We start from the raw sequence: 17,500 nt of genomic DNA, 5'->3' as shown, positions 1-17,500 counted from the left end.
CACCAGTGATTTCAAAGGCTTTACGAAAAGCACACCAAACAATTATGTTAGGTCAGTACAGAACAACCTAGCCATTTTCCCAGCCGAAAGAGAAACAAAAAGCAGAAATATACATACTAACTAATCACTAACCTTCGATGATCTTCATCAGATGACACTCATAGGACTTCATGTTTTGTTCGATAAAGTGCATATTTATATAAAACAATCTGAGTTTACATTGGCGTGTTATGTTCAGTAGTTCCAAAACAGGAGTGTGTAATTTATACTGAAGTTAGTCATTTAATTTCCACAGTGATTTTGCAGAGAGCCACATCAATTTACAGAAATACTCATCATAAACATTGATAAAAGATTCAACTATTATGCATGGAATTATAGATACACTTCTCCTTAATGCAACCGCTGTGTCAGATTTCAAAAACACTTTACCGAAAAGCATACCATGCAATAATCTGAGTACAGCATTCAGACAACAAAACAAGCCATACAGATATCCGCCATGTTGTGGAGTCAACAGAAGTCAGAAATAGCATTATAAATATTCACTTACCTTTGATGATCTTCATCAGAATGCACTCCCAGGAATCCCAGTTCCACAGTAAATGTTTGATTTGTTCTATAAAGTCCATAATTTATGTCCAAATACCTCCTTTTTGTCCACGCGTTTAGTACAATAATCCAATCTCACGGCGCTGGGCAGGTCAAGGTGAAATTTCAGACAAAAAGTCATATTACAGTTCGTAGAAACATGTCAATCTAAGTATAGAATCAATCTTTAGGATGTTTTTATCATAAATCTTCAATAATGTTCCACCGGAGAATTCCTTTGTCTGTAGAAATGCAATGGAAAGCAGCTAACTCCTCTCACGTGAACCCGAGTGACCAGCTCATGCTACTCTGGCAGACCCCTGACTCATTCAGCTCCCATTCCCCCCTCCTTCACAGTAGAAGCATCAAAAAAGGTTCTAAAGACGGTTGACATCTAGTGGAAACCTTGGGAATTGCAATATGACCCCATAGACATTGTATATTCGATAGGCAATGAGTTGAAAAACTACAAACCTCAGATTTCCCACTTCCTGGTTGGATTGTTTCTCAGGTTTTTGAGTTCTGTTATACACACAGACATCCTTCAAACAGTTTTAGAAACTTCAGAGTGTCTACTAATCTACTAATAATATGCATATATTAGCAACTGGGCCTGAGTAGCAAGCAGTTTACGCTGGGCACCTTATTCATTAGCAACTGGGCCTGAGTAGCAGGCAGTTTACTCTGGGCACCTTATTAATTAGCAACTGGGCCTGAGTAGCAGGCAGTTTACTCTGGGCACCTTATTAATTAGCAACTGGGCCTGAGTAGCAAGCAGTTTACTCTGGACACCTTATTCATTAGCAACTGGGCCTGAGTAGCAGGCAGTTTACTGGGCACCTTATTCATTAGCAACTGGGCCTGAGTAGCAAGCGGTTTACTCTGGGCACCTTATTCATTAGCAACTAGGCCTGGAGTAGCAGGCAGTTTACTCTGGGCACCTTATTCATTAGCAACTGGGCCTGAGTAGTAGCAAGCAGTTTACTCGGGGCACCTTATTCATTAGCAACTGGGCCTGAGTAGCAGGCAGTTTACTCTGGGCACCTTATTCATTAGCAACTGGGCCTGAGTAGCAGGCAGTTTACTCTGGGCACCTTATTCATTAGCAACTGGGTCTGAGTAGCAAGCAGTTTACTCTGGGCACCTTATTCATTAGCAACTGGGCCTGAGTAGCAAGCAGTTTACTGGAGTCTGGGCACCTTATTCATTAGCAACTGGGCCTGAGTAGCAAGCAGTTTACTCTGGGCACCTTATTCATCCAAGCTACTCAATACTGCCCCCAGCCATAACCAGTTTTAAACTAGGCAAGTCAGTTAAGAACAAATTCTTATTTTACAATGATGGCCTTCCAACCCGGGCCAAATCCTCCCCCTAACCCGACGACACTGGGCCAATTGTACGCCACCCTGTTGGACTCCCGATCACGGCCGGTTGTAATACAACCCGTCTGTAGAGGGTCTGTAGTGACGCCTCTAACACTTAGACCACTGCGCCACCCCAGAGCTTTTCTTTTACTCAATTCAATTCAACTCAATTCAATTCAACTCAATTCAATTCAACTCAATTCAACTCAACTCAACTCAATTCAATTCAACTCAATTCAATTCAACTCAATTCAATTCAACTCAATTCAATTCAACTCAATTCAATTCAACTCAATTCAACTCAACTCAACTCAATTCAATTCAACTCAATTCAATTCAACTCAATTCAATTCAACTCAATTCAACTCAATTCAATTCAACTCAATTCAATTCAACTCAATTCAACTCAATTCAATTCAACTCAATTCAATTCAATTCAACTCAATTCAATTCAACTCAATTCAATTCAACTCAATTCAACTCAATTCAATTCAACTCAATTCAACTCAATTCAAAAGGGTCTTTATTGGCCTGGGAAACATGTGTTAAGATTGTTTATGTTGTTGACGCTGTTTACGTTGCCAAAGCAAGTGAAATAGACAATAAACCAAAGGAAAATAAACAGTAGAAATGAACAGTAAACATTACACGCACAGAAGTTACAAAAATGATGAAGACATTTCAAATGTCATAGTATGTCTATATACAGGGTTGTAACGATGTACCAAATGGTTAAAGTACACAAGGAAAAATAAATCAACATAAATATGGGTTGTATTTACAATGGTGTTTGTTCTTCACTGGTTTCCCTTTTCTCGTGGCAACAGGTCACAAATCTTGCTGCTCTGATGGCACACTGTGGAATTTCACCCAGTAGATATGGGAGTTTTTCAAAATTGGATTTGTTTTCAAAGTCTTTGTGGATCTGTGTAATCTGAGGGAAATATGTGTCTCTAATATGGTCATACATTTGGCAGGAGGAGGTTAGGAAAATCAGCTCAGTTTCCAGCTCATTTTGGGCAGTGTGCACATAGCCTGTCTTCTCTTGAGAGCCATGTCTGCCTACGTCAGCCTTTCTCAATAGCAAGGCTATGCTCACTGAGTCTGTACATAGACAAGGCTTGCCTTAATTATGGGTCAGTCACAGTGGTCAGGTTACCTGCCACTGTGTACTCTCTGTTTAGGGCCAAATGTATTCTAGTTTGCTCTGTTTTTTTTTGTTAATTCTTTCCAATGTGTCAATAATTATCTTTTTGTTTACTCATGATTTGGTTGGGTCTAATTGTGCTGCTGTCCTGGGGCTCTGTGGGGTGTGTTTGTGTTTGTGAACACTCTTTGGGGTGTGTTCTCTCTCTCTGTGCTCCTTCCGACAACACAGGACAGAATTTACAGACCACACCCAACCACAGAGTCAGGCGCGTACACAACACAGTGTACACAACACAAAAACACTTTACCGAAAAAGCATACCATGCAATAATCTGAGTACAGCACTCAGACAACAAAACAAGCCATGCAGATATCCGCCATGTTGTGGAGTCAACGGAAGTCAGAAATAGCATTATAAATATTCACTTACCTTTGATGATCTTCATCAGAAGGCACTCACAGGAATCCCAGTTCCACAATAAATGTTTGATTTGTTCTATAAAGTCCATCATTTATGTCCAAATACCTCCTTTTTGTCCACGCGTTTAGTACACAATCCAATCTCACGACCCGCGAGCAGGTCAAGGTGACAGTTCAGACAAAAGGTCATATTACAGTTCGTAGAAACATCAATCTAAGTATAGAATCAATCTTTAGGATGTTTTTATCGTACATCTTCAATAATGTTCCAACCGGAGAATTCCTTTGTCTGTAGAAATGCAATGGAACGCAGCTAACTCTCACTTGAACCTGAGTGACCAGCTCATGCTACCTGGCAGACCCCTGACTCATTCAGCTCACATTCCCCCTCCTTCACAGTAGAAGCATCAAACAAGGTTCTAAAGACGGTTGACATCTAGTGGAAACCTTAGGAATTGCAATATGACCCCATAGACATTGTATATTCGATAGGCAATGAGTTGAAAAACTACAAACCTCAGATTTCCCACTTCCTGGTTGGATTGTTTCTCAGGTTTTGAGTTCTGTTATACACAGACATCCTTCAAACAGTTTTAGAAACTTCAGAGTGTCTACTAATCTACTAATAATATGCATATATTAGCAACTGGGCCTGAGTAGCAAGCAGTTTACTCTGGGCACCTTATTCATTAGCAACTGGGCCTGAGTAGCAAGCAGTTTACTCTGGGCACCTTATTCATTAGCAACTGGGCCTGAGTAGCAGGCAGTTGACTCTGGGCACCTTATTCATTAGCAACTGGGCCTGAGTAGCAAGCAGTTTACTCTGGGCACCTTATTCATTAGCAACTGGGCCTGAGTAGCAAGCAGTTTACCTGGGCACCTTATTCATTAGCAACTGGGCCTGAGTAGCAAGCAGTTTACTCTGGGCACCTTATTCATTAGCAACTGGGCCTGAGTAGCAAGCAGTTTACTCTGGGCACCTTATTCATTAGCAACTGGGCCTGAGTAGCAAGCAGTTTACTCTGGGCACCTTATTCATTAGCAACTGGGCCTGAGTAGCAAGCAGTTTACTCTGGGCACCTTATTCATTAGCAACTGGGCCTGAGTAGCAAGCAGTTTACTCTGGGCACCTTATTCATTAGCAACTGGGCCTGAGTAGCAGGCAGTTTACTCTGGGCACCTTATTCATTAGCAACTGGGCCTGAGTAGCAAGCAGTTTACTCTGGGCACCTTATTCATTAGCAACTGGGCCTGAGTAGCAAGCAGTTTACTCTGGGCACCTTATTCATTAGCAACTGGGCCTGAGTAGCAAGCAGTTTACTCTGGGCACCTTATTCATTAGCAACTGGGCCTGAGTAGCAGGCAGTTGACTCTGGGCACCTTATTCATTAGCAACTGGGTCTGAGTAGCAAGCAGTTTACTCTGGGCACCTTATTCATTAGCAACTGGGCCTGAGTAGCAGGCAGTTTACTCTGGGCACCTTATTCATTAGCAACTGGGCCTGAGTAGCAAGCAGTTTACTCTGGGCAACTTATTCATTAGCAACTGGGCCTGAGTAGCAAGCAGTTTACTCTGGGCAACTTATTCATTAGCAACTGGGCCTGAGTAGCAGGCAGTTTACTCTGGGCACCTTATTCATTAGCAACTGGGCCTGAGTAGCAAGCAGTTTACCTGGGCACCTTATTCATTAGCAACTGGGCCTGAGTAGCAGGCAGTTTACTCTGGGCACCTTATTCATTAGCAACTGGGCCTGAGTAGCAGGCAGTTTACTCTGGGCACCTTATTCATTAGCAACTGGGCCTGAGTAGCAAGCAGTTTACTCTGGGCACCTTATTCATTAGCAACTGGGCCTGAGTAGCAAGCAGTTTACTCTGGGCACCTTATTCATTAGCAACTGGGCCTGAGTAGCAAGCAGTTTACTCTGGGCACCTTATTCATTAGCAACTGGGCCTGAGTAGCAGGCAGTTTACTCTGGGCACCTTATTCATTAGCAACTGGGCCTGAGTAGCAGGCAGTTTACTCTGGGCACCTTATTCATTAGCAACTGGGCCTGAGTAGCAGGCAGTTTACTCTGGGCACCTTATTCATTAGCAACTGGGCCTGAGTAGCAAGCAGTTTACTCTGGGCACCTTATTCATCCAAGCTACTCAATACTGCCCCCAGCCATAACCAGTTTTAAACTAGGCAAGTCAGTTAAGAACAAATTCTTATTTTACAATGATGGCCTTCCAACCCGGGCCAAATCCTCCCCTAACCCGGACGACGCTGGGCCAATTGTACGCCACCCTGTTGGACTCCCGATCACGGCCGGTTGTAATACAACCCGTCTGTAGAGGGTCTGTAGTGACGCCTCTAACACTTAGACCACTGCGCCACTCCAGAGCTTTTCTTTTACTCAATTCAATTCAACTCAATTCAATTCAACTCAATTCAACTCAATTCAATTCAACTCAATTCAACTCAGTTCAATTCAACTCAATTCAATTCAACTCAATCAATTCAACTCAACTCAATTCAATTCAACTCAATTCAATTCAACTCAATTCAATTCAACTCAATTCAATTCAATTCAACTCAATTCAATTCAACTCAATTCAATTCAACTCAATTCAATTCAACTCAATTCAACTCAACTCAATTCAATTCAAAAGGGTCTTTATTGGCCTGGGAAACATGTGTTAAGATTGTTTACGTTGTTGACGCTGTTTACGTTGCCAAAGCAAGTGAAATAGACAATAAACCAAAAGGAAATAAACAGTAGAAATGAACAGTAAACATTACACGCACAGAAGTTACAAAAATGATGAAGACATTTCAAATGTCATAGTATGTCTATATACAGGGTTGAAACGATGTACCAAATGGTTAAAGTACACAAGGAAAAATAAATCAACATAAATATGGGTTGTATTTACAATGGTGTTTGTTCTTCACTGGTTTCCCTTTTCTCGTGGCAACAGGTCACAAATCTTGCTGCTCTGATGGCACACTGTGGTATTTCACCCAGTAGATATGGGAGTTTATCAAAATTGTGTTTGTTTTCAAAGTCCTTGTGGATCTGTGTAATCTGAGGGAAATATGTGTCTCTAATATGGTCATACAGTTGGCAGGAGGAGGTTAGGAAAATCAGCTCAGTTTCCAGCTCATTTTGGGCAGTGTGCACATAGCCTGTCTTCTCTTGAGAGCCAGGTCTGCCTACGTCGGCCTTTCTCAATAGCAAGGCTATGCTCACTGAGTCTGTACATAGACAAGGCTTGCCTTAATTATGGGTCAGTCACAGTGGTCAGGTTACCTGCCACTGTGTACTCTCTGTTTAGGGCCAAATGCATTCTAGTTTGCTCTGGGTTTTTTTTGTTAATTCTTTCCAATGTGTCAAGTAATTATCTTTTTGTTTACTCATGATTTGGTTGGGTCTAATTGTGCTGCTGTCCTGGGGCTCTGTGGGGTGTGTTTGTGTTTGTGAACACTCTGTGTTCTCTCTCTCTCTCCGTGCTCCTCCCGACAACACAGGACAGAATTTACAGACCACGCCCAACCACAGAGTCAGGCGCGTACACGACACAGTAGCCAGGGTCGCGCACCGCTACTTCTCTTACTACTACGACCCAGCCAAGCTACGGTCACGTTTCTACTACATCTCTATCTCCTTCCTTCTCTCTATCGAGCGCGACGTCTGAGCTCTGCTGCCCCGTTCCACTGTTCATTTGGTGAGTTGCTCGCTTCTTCATTTATTACAGGCTACAACTCTTCATAATAAATGATGTTCATTTTGTTACAAAACTAAACTGTCTTGAACTTATCCTGTTTGAGTGGGAAAATTATTGATTAGCCTTTGTTTTATGGCGTGGTCGGTTTGAAATAATGTGTGTACTGGATGGTGTGGCAGGAGTGTGTGTAATTTATACTGAAGTTAGTCATTTAATTTCCACTGAGTTGAACTTTTGGTTCCTGCCAATGAAAGGGGCGTCGTCTGTCTAGGAGTTTGTCGCAACGAAAGGATGTAGTTTCCTTCGTGTTCTATAATCCAGTCCGTTTGGTGGGTTTATATTGTATTTGTGTGCCGAGTCAACTCCTGTGTGTGAGGAGCCAGTTTCCTTACAGCAGGGAAATAATTCTGCGGCAACAGGAAATGTGGATTATAATTAATTAACTTTTTTTTTTCAGGGGTTGATTTAAAAAAAAAAAATCGTAAGGGAAAATCAAATCTGACATTTTTTAAAGTAGAAATTCCACACTTCAGAAGCCCTTTTTTTTAAACCTTAAATACATTAAATTAAATAAAGACAAGTTATAAAACGCATTGCAGGAAAGTTCTCCTACAACAGGGTGCTCTAACTCCGTGGTTTCCAAACTGTTTCCCATGGGGCACAAACTGTTCATAACCCTTTTTTTGTGGTTGGAGATCATTTTTGCCGTTTTTTCCCCCCAACAGTCTGGAGGAAAACTGATAACGCAGTCAGCAGCCCTCTCTGTTTAACTGTAATCAATGATGTGTATGAAGCCTGGATATTTGACAGGTGGCGCTGTATTGAAACCACTGAGCCTCCATCTTGGCTCTCCCTCCACAAATGTAAATAATATTCTGGAATCTATATGAATGCGTTTAATAAGGTTTACATTTGTTTCTGACACGTTTATTATATTAATGCATATTTTTTTTTATATATGTACATTTACATTTACATTTAAGTCATTTAGCAGACGCTCTTATCCAGAGCGACTTACATATATATATGTTTGAGCTAAGCATAAAATATGAACAAATGTTTATATATATATATATATATATATATATATATATATATAACATTTTCCTTAAAGCATTTTTTTTTAGAGAGTACTAATGTTGCTGTCCCCACTACAACACATTTTTATTTTATTTATTTAATACATGTAATTTTGTCCTTGGAACCTTTTATGGAAATACTATCCATTTTTCCTCCTATAAGGGGAGTTCCAATATGGCCGACATGTGGCTGCAAAGTTGCTCAATGGCCAAAACCATAGCATAATCAATCCAGAGTTGTATATACATCATTGGATTTAATCGGATGATTTATAGCCCTGGTGGGAGGAACGCTCAGAGACGGTCGCGGACAAAATTCCTCTGTTGGCAGATTAACCCTCAGTGCTTTTCGCTTCCTAATGGCGCCCCCGTGTGGCCAAAGAGTCGTACTGGAATGTTTGAACAAAAGGAACTTCAGGAATGAGCGTCATTCAAGGAATGTACGTTTGCGCTCCATGGGGATTTACTGTATATAACATTACGTTGCGTTACTGTTTCGCTTAGGCTTATTAAGTAAAAGACAACGCATTTTAATTAATTAGCAGCAATGAAACGGAGACCGGTTTGGCCTGCACAGTCTGGAAGACACACTGCCAGCCAGGCCCATCTGTCGCGGCAGGAATCATTTCAGCTCCATGCATTCCATTGGACGTCTATGTCCTGAGGATGTTGGCGGGGAAATGCCTTGAAAACCTGTATGAGTCTGGATCTGAACGTTCCATCCCAGTCATTTTTTTGTTTGTTTGTTGTTTTCGTTTGAACCCTTTCCAAAACCTTAACCTTTAACCATTTGGAATGAATGGATAAACTTTAACCCTTTGAAATTTGACATTTGGAGAAATGTGAATACACGTCAGAATCTGAAATTAAAATTGGTCAAACTGTGAGATCTTGTTGGGATTCTATTTTATATATCTGCAGTGTTCTAAACGTTCTAAACGTTCTAAACATTCTAAATTCCCTTTGTCTGGGGGAGATGACATCAATGGTGTTGTCAGTCCCGAGAGAGAGAGAGAGGGAGAGAGACAGGGGAGAGAGATGGGGGAGACGGGGAGAGAGAGAGACACGGAGAGAGAGAGAGAGAGAGACGGAGGGAGAGAGAGAGAGACGGAGGGAGAGAGAGAGAGACGGAGGGAGAGAGAGTTTGATGAGACAGGAGAGAGACAGAGAGAGAGAGAGACACGGAGAGAGAGAGAGAGAGAGACGGAGGGAGAGAGAGAGAGACGGAGGGAGAGAGAGAGAGACGGAGGGAGAGAGAGTTTGATGAGACAGGAGAGAGACAGAGAGAGAGAGAGACACAGAGAGAGAGAGAGACACAGAGAGAGAGAGAGACACGGAGAGAGAGAGAGACACGGAGAGAGAGAGAGACACGGAGAGAGAGAGAGACACGGAGAGAGAGAGAGACACGGAGAGAGAGAGAGACACGGAGAGAGAGAGAGACACGGAGAGAGAGAGAGACACGGAGAGAGAGAGAGACACGAAGAGAGAGAGAGACACGAAGAGAGAGAGAGACATGAAGAGAGAGAGAGACAGTGTGATGAGACAGGAGAGAGAGAGAGAGAGAATTCTACTCTTTCGTAAACTGTAGTTGTGAAATTTGAGTGAATGATTGGATGAATGGGTGGATGCATTTAGCTACACTCCATTAACATCTGCTAACCATGTGTTTGTGACCAATACAATGTGATTTGATGAATGGACCTCATGTAGCAACACTGGGTCAGGGAAATGGCTGCACTATCGTGTGTGTGTGTGGATGGAGTGAAGTACTGGAGTTGTAGACTGAATGATGTGTCTTTATTTATTTTTATCTATATTGACCTTTTTTTACAATCCTAAATAATTCTCATATACAAATCAACATTCACATGAATACATGTGAGTTCATAAGGACATGATTGACAGGTTGAATTGTCTCCATGACTCCATATTATTTCTTCTTTTTCAGTTTTGATTTGTAAAAAAATATATATAGATAGTTTGAACAAAAAAAAATATTTTTAATAGTCTTCAACGTTTTACTGTTTTATATTGTCCACAATGTTCCATGGTTCTTTTTTCCCTGCTGTGGAACATGGTTCCATGGTTCTTTTTTCCCTGCTGTGGAACATGGTTCCATGGTTCCTTTTCCCCTGCTGTGGAACATGGTTCCATGGTTCCCTTTTCCCCTGCTGTGGAACATGGTTCCTTTTCCCCTGCTGTGGAACATGGTTCCATGGTTCCCTTTTCCCTGCTGTGGAACATGGTTCCATGGTTCCTTTTTCCCCTGCTGTGGAACATGGTTCCATGGTTCCTTTTTCCCTGCTGTGGAACATGGTTCCATGGTTCCTTTTTCCTGCTGTGGAACATGGTTCCTTTTTTCCTGCTGTGGAACATGGTTCCATGGTTCCTTTTTCCCTGCTGTGGAACATGGTTCCTTTTTCCTGCTGTGGAACATGGTTCCTTTTACCCTGCTGTGGAACATGGTTCCATGGTTCCTTTTTCCCTGCTGTGGAACATGGTTCCATGGTTCCTTTTCCCCTGCTGTGGAACATGGTTCCTTTTCCCCTGCTGTGGAACATGGTTCCATGGTTCCTTTTTCCCCTGCTGTGGAACATGGTTCCTTTTACCCCTGCTGTGGAACATGGTTCCATGGTTCCTTTTACCCCTGCTGTGGAACATGGTTCCATGGTTCCTTTTTCCCCTGCTGTGGAACATGGTTCCATGGTTCCTTTTTCCCTGCTGTGGAACATGGTTCCTTTTTCCCCTGCTGTGGAACATGGTTCCATGGTTCCTTTTTCCCTGCTGTGGAACATGGTTCCTTTTTTTCCCTGCTGTGGAACATGGTTCCATGGTTCCTTTTTTCCCTGCTGTGGAACATGGTTCCATGGTTCCTTTTTCCCCTGCTGTGGAACATGGTTCCTTTTTCCCTGCTGTGGAACATGGTTCCATGGTTCCTTTTTCCCCTGCTGTGGAACATGGTTCCATGGTTCCTTTTTCCCCTGCTGTGGAACATGGTTCCTTTTCCCCTGCTGTGGAACATGGTTCCATGGTTCCTTTTTCCCCTGCTGTGGAACATGGTTCCTTTTTCCCTGCTGTGGAACATGGTTCCATGGTTCCTTTTTCCCTGCTGTGGAACATGGTTCCATGGTTCCTTTTTCCCCTGCTGTGGAACATGGTTCCATGGTTCCTTTTTTCCTGCTGTGGAACATGGTTCCATGTTTCCTTTTTCCCTGCTGTGGAACATGGTTCCATGGTTCCTTTTTCCCTGCTGTGGAACATGGTTCCATGGTTCCTTTTTCCCCTGCTGTGGAACATGGTTCCATGGTTCCTTTTCCCCTGCTGTGGAACATGGTTCCATGGTTCCTTTTTCCCTGCTGTGGAACATGGTTCCATGGTTCCTTTTTCCCCTGCTGTGGAACATGGTTCCATGGTTCCTTTTTCCCCTGCTGTGGAACATGGTTCCATGGTTCCTTTTTTCCCTGCTGTGGAACATGGTTCCATGGTTCCTTTTTTCCCTGCTGTGGAACATGGTTCCATGGTTCCTTTTTCCCCTGCTGTGGAACATGGTTCCATGGTTCCTTTTTCCCCTGCTGTGGAACATGGTTCCATGGTTCCTTTTTTCCCTGCTGTGGAACATGGGCAAACTATTAGAGGGAAGCGTATCCCACTTGGGCTGAGGGGGATTTCAAGAACACATTTGGTGAAAGATGGTCCCTCGTCTGCCGTCAGCGTGAGCGAGCTTGGCTGAGCCTTCTGCGGTTGCTTCTCTTGTTACTGTGTGTGTGTGTGTGTGTGTGTGTGTGTTTCCCAGTTGATATTGAATGAACCATGAAAGCTGCTACTACTGCAGAGAGGAAAAACACACACACACACACACACACACACACACACACACACACACACACACACACACACACACACACACACACACACACACACACACACACACTGGCAGCAGTAGCAGCATATGGCTATAACATTACCAGTGCTATAAAACATGAAGCTGGATACTAGTGACAGGAATCAGAATCCACTTCCAATAGCTCTGACACTATCAGCTGGTCTGCCGGCGGCCTTTCTCAATAGCAAGGCCAAATAGCATTCTTTTTTTGTTTTGTTTTGTTAATTCTTTCCAATGTGTCAAGTAATTATCTTTTTGTTTTCTCATGATTTGGTTGGGTCTAATTGTGCTGCTGTCATGGGGCTCTGTAGGGTGTGTTTGTGAACAGAGCCCCAGGACCAGCTTGCTTAGGGGACTCTTCTCCAGGTTCATCTCTCTGTAGGTGATGGCTTTGTTATGGAAGGTTTGGGAATCGCTTCCTTTTAGGTGGTTATAGAATTTAACAGCTCTTTTCTGGATTTTGATAATTAGTGGGTATCGGCCTAATTCTGCTCTGCATGCATTATTTGGTGTTCTACCTTGTACACGGAGGATATTTTTGCAAAGTTGGTGTTTGTCCCATTTTGTGAATTATTGGTTGGTGAGCGGACCCCAACCTCCCAACAACCATAAAGGGCAACGAGTTAGATAACTGATTGTAGTATTTTAAGCCAGATCCTGACTGATGTCAAATTTTATGTTCCTTTTGATGGCATAGAATGCCCTTCTTACCTTGTCTCTCAGATCGTTCACCGCTTTGTGGAAGTTACCTGTGGCGCTGATGTTTAGACCGAGGTATGTATAGTTCGGCCTAAACATCAGCGCCACAGGTGCTCTCGGGCAACAGTGTCAAGATGGAATTTGTAGTTGTGATCCTGGCGACTGGACCTTTTTTGGAACACCATTATTTTGGTCTTACTGAGATCTACTGTCAGGGCCCAGGTCTGACAGAATCTGTGCAGAAGATCTAGGTGCTGCTGTAGGCCCTCCTTGGTTGGGGACAGAAGCACCAGATCATCAACAAAGAGACATTTGACTTCAGATTATATTTAGTAATGTCCCATGTCCCAGATTCTAGTAGGGTGCTGCAGTTCTAGTGCCCTCGCCAATTGGTTGATATACGTGGTAGTCATTTCTCAGGCCTGCCACTTGTCCCCCCCCCCCCTCCCCAGGAATGTGTACACACACACACACACACACACACACACACACACACACACACACACACACACATCACTAAGGATTTGTTGAAACCCCCCCCCCCCCGGTAGTCATTTTGGGTTTCCAGAGTCAGAGGGAAGCCTTTGAACCCAGCAGGACTGTGTGTGTGTGTGTGTGTGTGTGTGTGTGTGTGTGTGTGTGTGTGTGTGTGTCCTGCAGGGTCTGTGTCTCAGCTGAATAACAGATGCTAGCCTGGGTATGGCTTTCTAAAGGCTGTCTCTAAACACACCGGATTCACGTTCAGCATTTATGTCTGAAACAAAATGAAGGACAATTTAAATCAAATAACCCATGAAGGAAAACAACTTTTACTGCTAAACGCGGGTCATTGTTTTACTGCTAAACGAGGGTCATGTTGTTTTACTGCTAAACGAGGGTCATTGTTTTACTGCTAAACGAGGGTCATGTTGTTTTACTGCTAAATGCGGGTCATGTTGTTTTACTGCTAAACGAGGGTCATGTTGTTTTACTGCTAAACGAGGGTCATTGTTTTACTGCTAAACGCGGGTCATTGTTTTACTGCTAAACGCGGGTCATTGTTTTACTGCTAAACGAGGGTCATGTTGTTTTACTGCTAAACGCGGGTCATGTGTTTTACTGCTAAACGCGGGTCATGTGTTTTACTGCTAAACACGGGTCATTGTTTTACTGCTAAACACGGGGGAGGAGGAGGTGAAGACCTAGAGGAGGAGGTGAAGACCTAGAGGAGGAGGAGGGGGTGGTGAAGACCTAGAGGAGGAGGAGGGGGTGGTGAAGACCTGGAGGAGGAGGAGGTGAAGACCTAGAGAGGAGGAGGGGGTGGTGAAGACCTAGAGGAGGAGGTGAAGACCAGGAGGTGGCAGTGAAGACCAGGAGGAGGAGGAGGAGGTGGTGAAGACCAGGAGGAGGAGGAGGAGGTGGTGGTGAAGACCAGGAGGAGGAGGAGGAGGTGGTGAAGACCAGGAGGAGGAGGAGGAGGTGGTGAAGACCAGGAGGAGGAGGTGGTGAAGACCAGGAGGAGGTGGTGAAGACCAGGAGGAGGAGGAGGTGGTGAAGACCAGGAGGAGGAGGAGGTGGTGAAGACCAGGAGGAGGAGGAGGTGGTGAAGACCAGGAGGTGGCGGTGAAGACCAGGAGGAGGAGGAGGTGGTGAAGACCAGGAGGTGGAGGTGAGGAGGAGGAGATGAGGACCAGGAGGAGGAGGTGAAGACAGGGAGGAGGAGGAGGTGGTGAAGACCAGGAGGAGGAGGTGAAGACAGGGAGGAGGAGGAGGTGGTGAAGACCAGGAGGAGGAGGTGAAGACAAGGAGGAGGAGGTGAAGACCAGGAGGTGGAGGTGAGGAGGAGGAGATGAGGACCAGGAGGAGGAGGTGAAGACAGGGAGGAGGAGGAGGTGAAGACGTGGAGGTGAGGAGGAGGAGGAGGAGGAGGTGAAGACAGGGAGGAGGTGAAGACCAGGAGGAGGAGGTGAAGACCAGGAGGTGGAGGTGAGGAGGAGGTGAAGACAGGGAGGAGGAGGAGGTGAAGACCAGGAGGAGGAGGTGAAGACCAGGAGGAGGAGGTGAAGACCAGGAGGAGGAGGTGAGGAGGAGGAGGAGGAGGTGAAGACAGGGAGGAGGTGAAGACCAGGAGGAGGAGGTGAAGACCAGGAGGTGGAGGTGAGGAGGAGGAGGAGGTGAAGACAGGGAGGAGGAGGAGGTGAAGACCAGGAGGAGGGGGTGAAGACCAGGAGGTGGAGGTGAGGAGGAGGAGGAGGAGGAGGTGAAGACAGGGAGGAGGTGAAGACCAGGAGGTGGAGGTGAGGAGGAGGAGGAGGTGAAGACAGGGAGGAGGAGGAGGTGAAGACAGGGAGGAGGAGGAGGTGAAGACCAGGAGGAGGAGGTGAGGAGGAGGAGGAGGTGAAGACAGGGAGGAGGTGAAGACCCGTAGAGGAGGTGAAGACCAGGAGGAGGAGGAGGAGGTGAAGACCCGTAGAGGAGGTGAGGAGGAGGAGGTGAAGACCCGTAGAGGAGGTAAAGAAAGCTTCAAACAGAAGACTCAGCAGTTCGACACGTGGAAGAGGTGAAGACCTAGAGGAGGAGGAGGAGGTGAAGACCTAGAGGAGGAGGAGGAGGTGAAGACCTAGAGGAGGAGGAGGAGGTGAAGACCTAGAGGAGGAGGAGGAGGTGAAGACCTAGAGGAGGAGGAGGAGGTGGTGAAGACCTAGAGGAGGAGGAGGAGGGGAAGACCTAGAGGAGAAGGAGGTGGTGGACACGTGGAAGAGGGAAGGAGCTTAGTGGTGTTGGAAGCTCTCTCCTCTTGCTTCCATCATTTGTTCCATGGCTGAAGTCTGTTTCAGCGGTGTGTGTGTGTGTGTGTGTGTGTGTGTGTGTGTGTGTGTGTGTGTGTGTGTGTGTGTGAGAGAGAAAGAGATCTAAAGACTGTGTTATATAAAAAGAGAAGAAATTACATTAAAAGTGGAATCCAAGTCAGCATTTTCCACTAAAAGAGGGAACTGGGTCGGGGCCCTACATCTAACAGCGTCTATTCGGATGATTTGATGGCTTTGATGCCAACTACTGAGTTAGAGTAGGAGAGAGAGAGATATTCCAATTGGCTATTCTTTAACTAACAGCTCTGGCATCTTCCCCAATATTCCCCAATCCTTCCATAACAAAGCCATCCCCCACAGAGAGATGAACCTATAGAAACCCATTACTCATCTGCTGATTGGTTCAGTCATCATTACTCATCTGCTGATTGGCTCCTCAGTCATCATTACTCATCTGTTGATTGGCTCCTGAGTCATCATTACTCGTCTGCTGATTGGCTCCTCAGTCATCATTACTCATCTGTTGATTGGCTCCTCAGTCATCATTACTCATCTGTTGATTGGCTCCTCAGTCATCATTACTCATCTGTTGATTGGCTCCTCAGTCATCATTACTCATCTGTTGATTGGCTCCTCAGTCATCATTACTCATCTGTTGATTGGCTCCTCAGTCATCATTACTCATCTGTTGATTGGCTCCTCAGTCATCATTACTCATCTGTTGATTGGCTCCTCAGTCATCATTACTCATCTGCTGATTGGCTCCTCAGTCATCATTACTCATCTGTTGATTGGCTCCTCAGTCATCCTTAGTCATCTGTTGATTGGCTCCTCAGTCATCATTACTCATCTGTTGATTGGCTCCTCAGTCATCATTACTCATCTGTTGATTGGCTCCTCAGTCATCATTACTCATCTGTTGATTGGCTCCTCAGTCATCATTACTCATCTGCTGATTGGCTCCTCAGTCATCATTACTCATCTGTTGATTGGCTCCTCAGTCATCATTACTCATCTGCTGATTGGCTCCTCAGTCATCATTACTCATCTGTTGATTGGCTCCCCAGTCATCATTACTCATCTGTTGATTGGCTCCTCAGTCATCATTACTCATCTGTTGATTGGCTCCTCAGTCATCATTACTCATCTGTTGATTGGCTCCTCAGTCATCATTACTCATCTGTTGATTGGCTCCTCAGTCATCCTTAGTCATCTGTTGATTGGCTCCTCAGTCATCATTACTCATCTGTTGATTGGCTCCTCAGTCATCCTTAGTCATCTGTTGATTGGCTCCTCCGTCATCCTTAGTCATCTGTTGATTGGCTCCTCCGTCATCCTTACTCATCTGTTGATTGGCTCCTCAGTCATCCTTAGTCATCTGTTGATTGGCTCCTCCGTCATCCTTAGTCATCTGTTGATTGTCTCAAGTGTGGCACAGAAAGGAAAGCTTTAGCTGAAGTTGGTATTTAGTGTCCTCTTAGCATTAGGATTAGTGCTGAATGAGAAATCCATCCGCTGAGGTTATTAACCTTGTGTGGTAGTGGACAGCGTTCACAACAGACCCGTCGACTGAGGTTATTAACCTTGTGTGGTAGTGGACAGCGTTCACAACAGACCCGTCTACTGAGGTTATTAACCTTGTGTGGTAGTGGACAGCGTTCACAACAGACCCGTCTACTGAGGTTATTAACCTTGTGTGGTAGTGGACAGCGTTCACAACAGACCCGTCTACTGAGGTTATTAACCTTGTGTGGTAGTGGACAGCGTTCACAACAGACCCGTCTACTGAGGTTATTAACCTTGTGTGGTAGTGGACAGC

The 17,500-nt window shown here is 44.7% G+C and overlaps 1 pseudogene; it reads left to right on the top strand.

Moving 5' to 3' along the window:
* Positions 1–7,070: 7,070 nt before the first annotated feature.
* LOC135554818 (epithelial membrane protein 2-like) overlaps positions 7,071–17,500 on the top strand; it is a 23,661-nt pseudogene continuing 13,231 nt past the window's right edge.

The sequence above is a fragment of the Oncorhynchus masou genome, chromosome 14 (assembly GCF_036934945.1).
Source record: "Oncorhynchus masou masou isolate Uvic2021 chromosome 14, UVic_Omas_1.1, whole genome shotgun sequence".
Lineage (NCBI taxonomy): Eukaryota > Metazoa > Chordata > Actinopteri > Salmoniformes > Salmonidae > Oncorhynchus > Oncorhynchus masou.
This window is presented reverse-complemented; position numbering and strand designations above follow the sequence as displayed.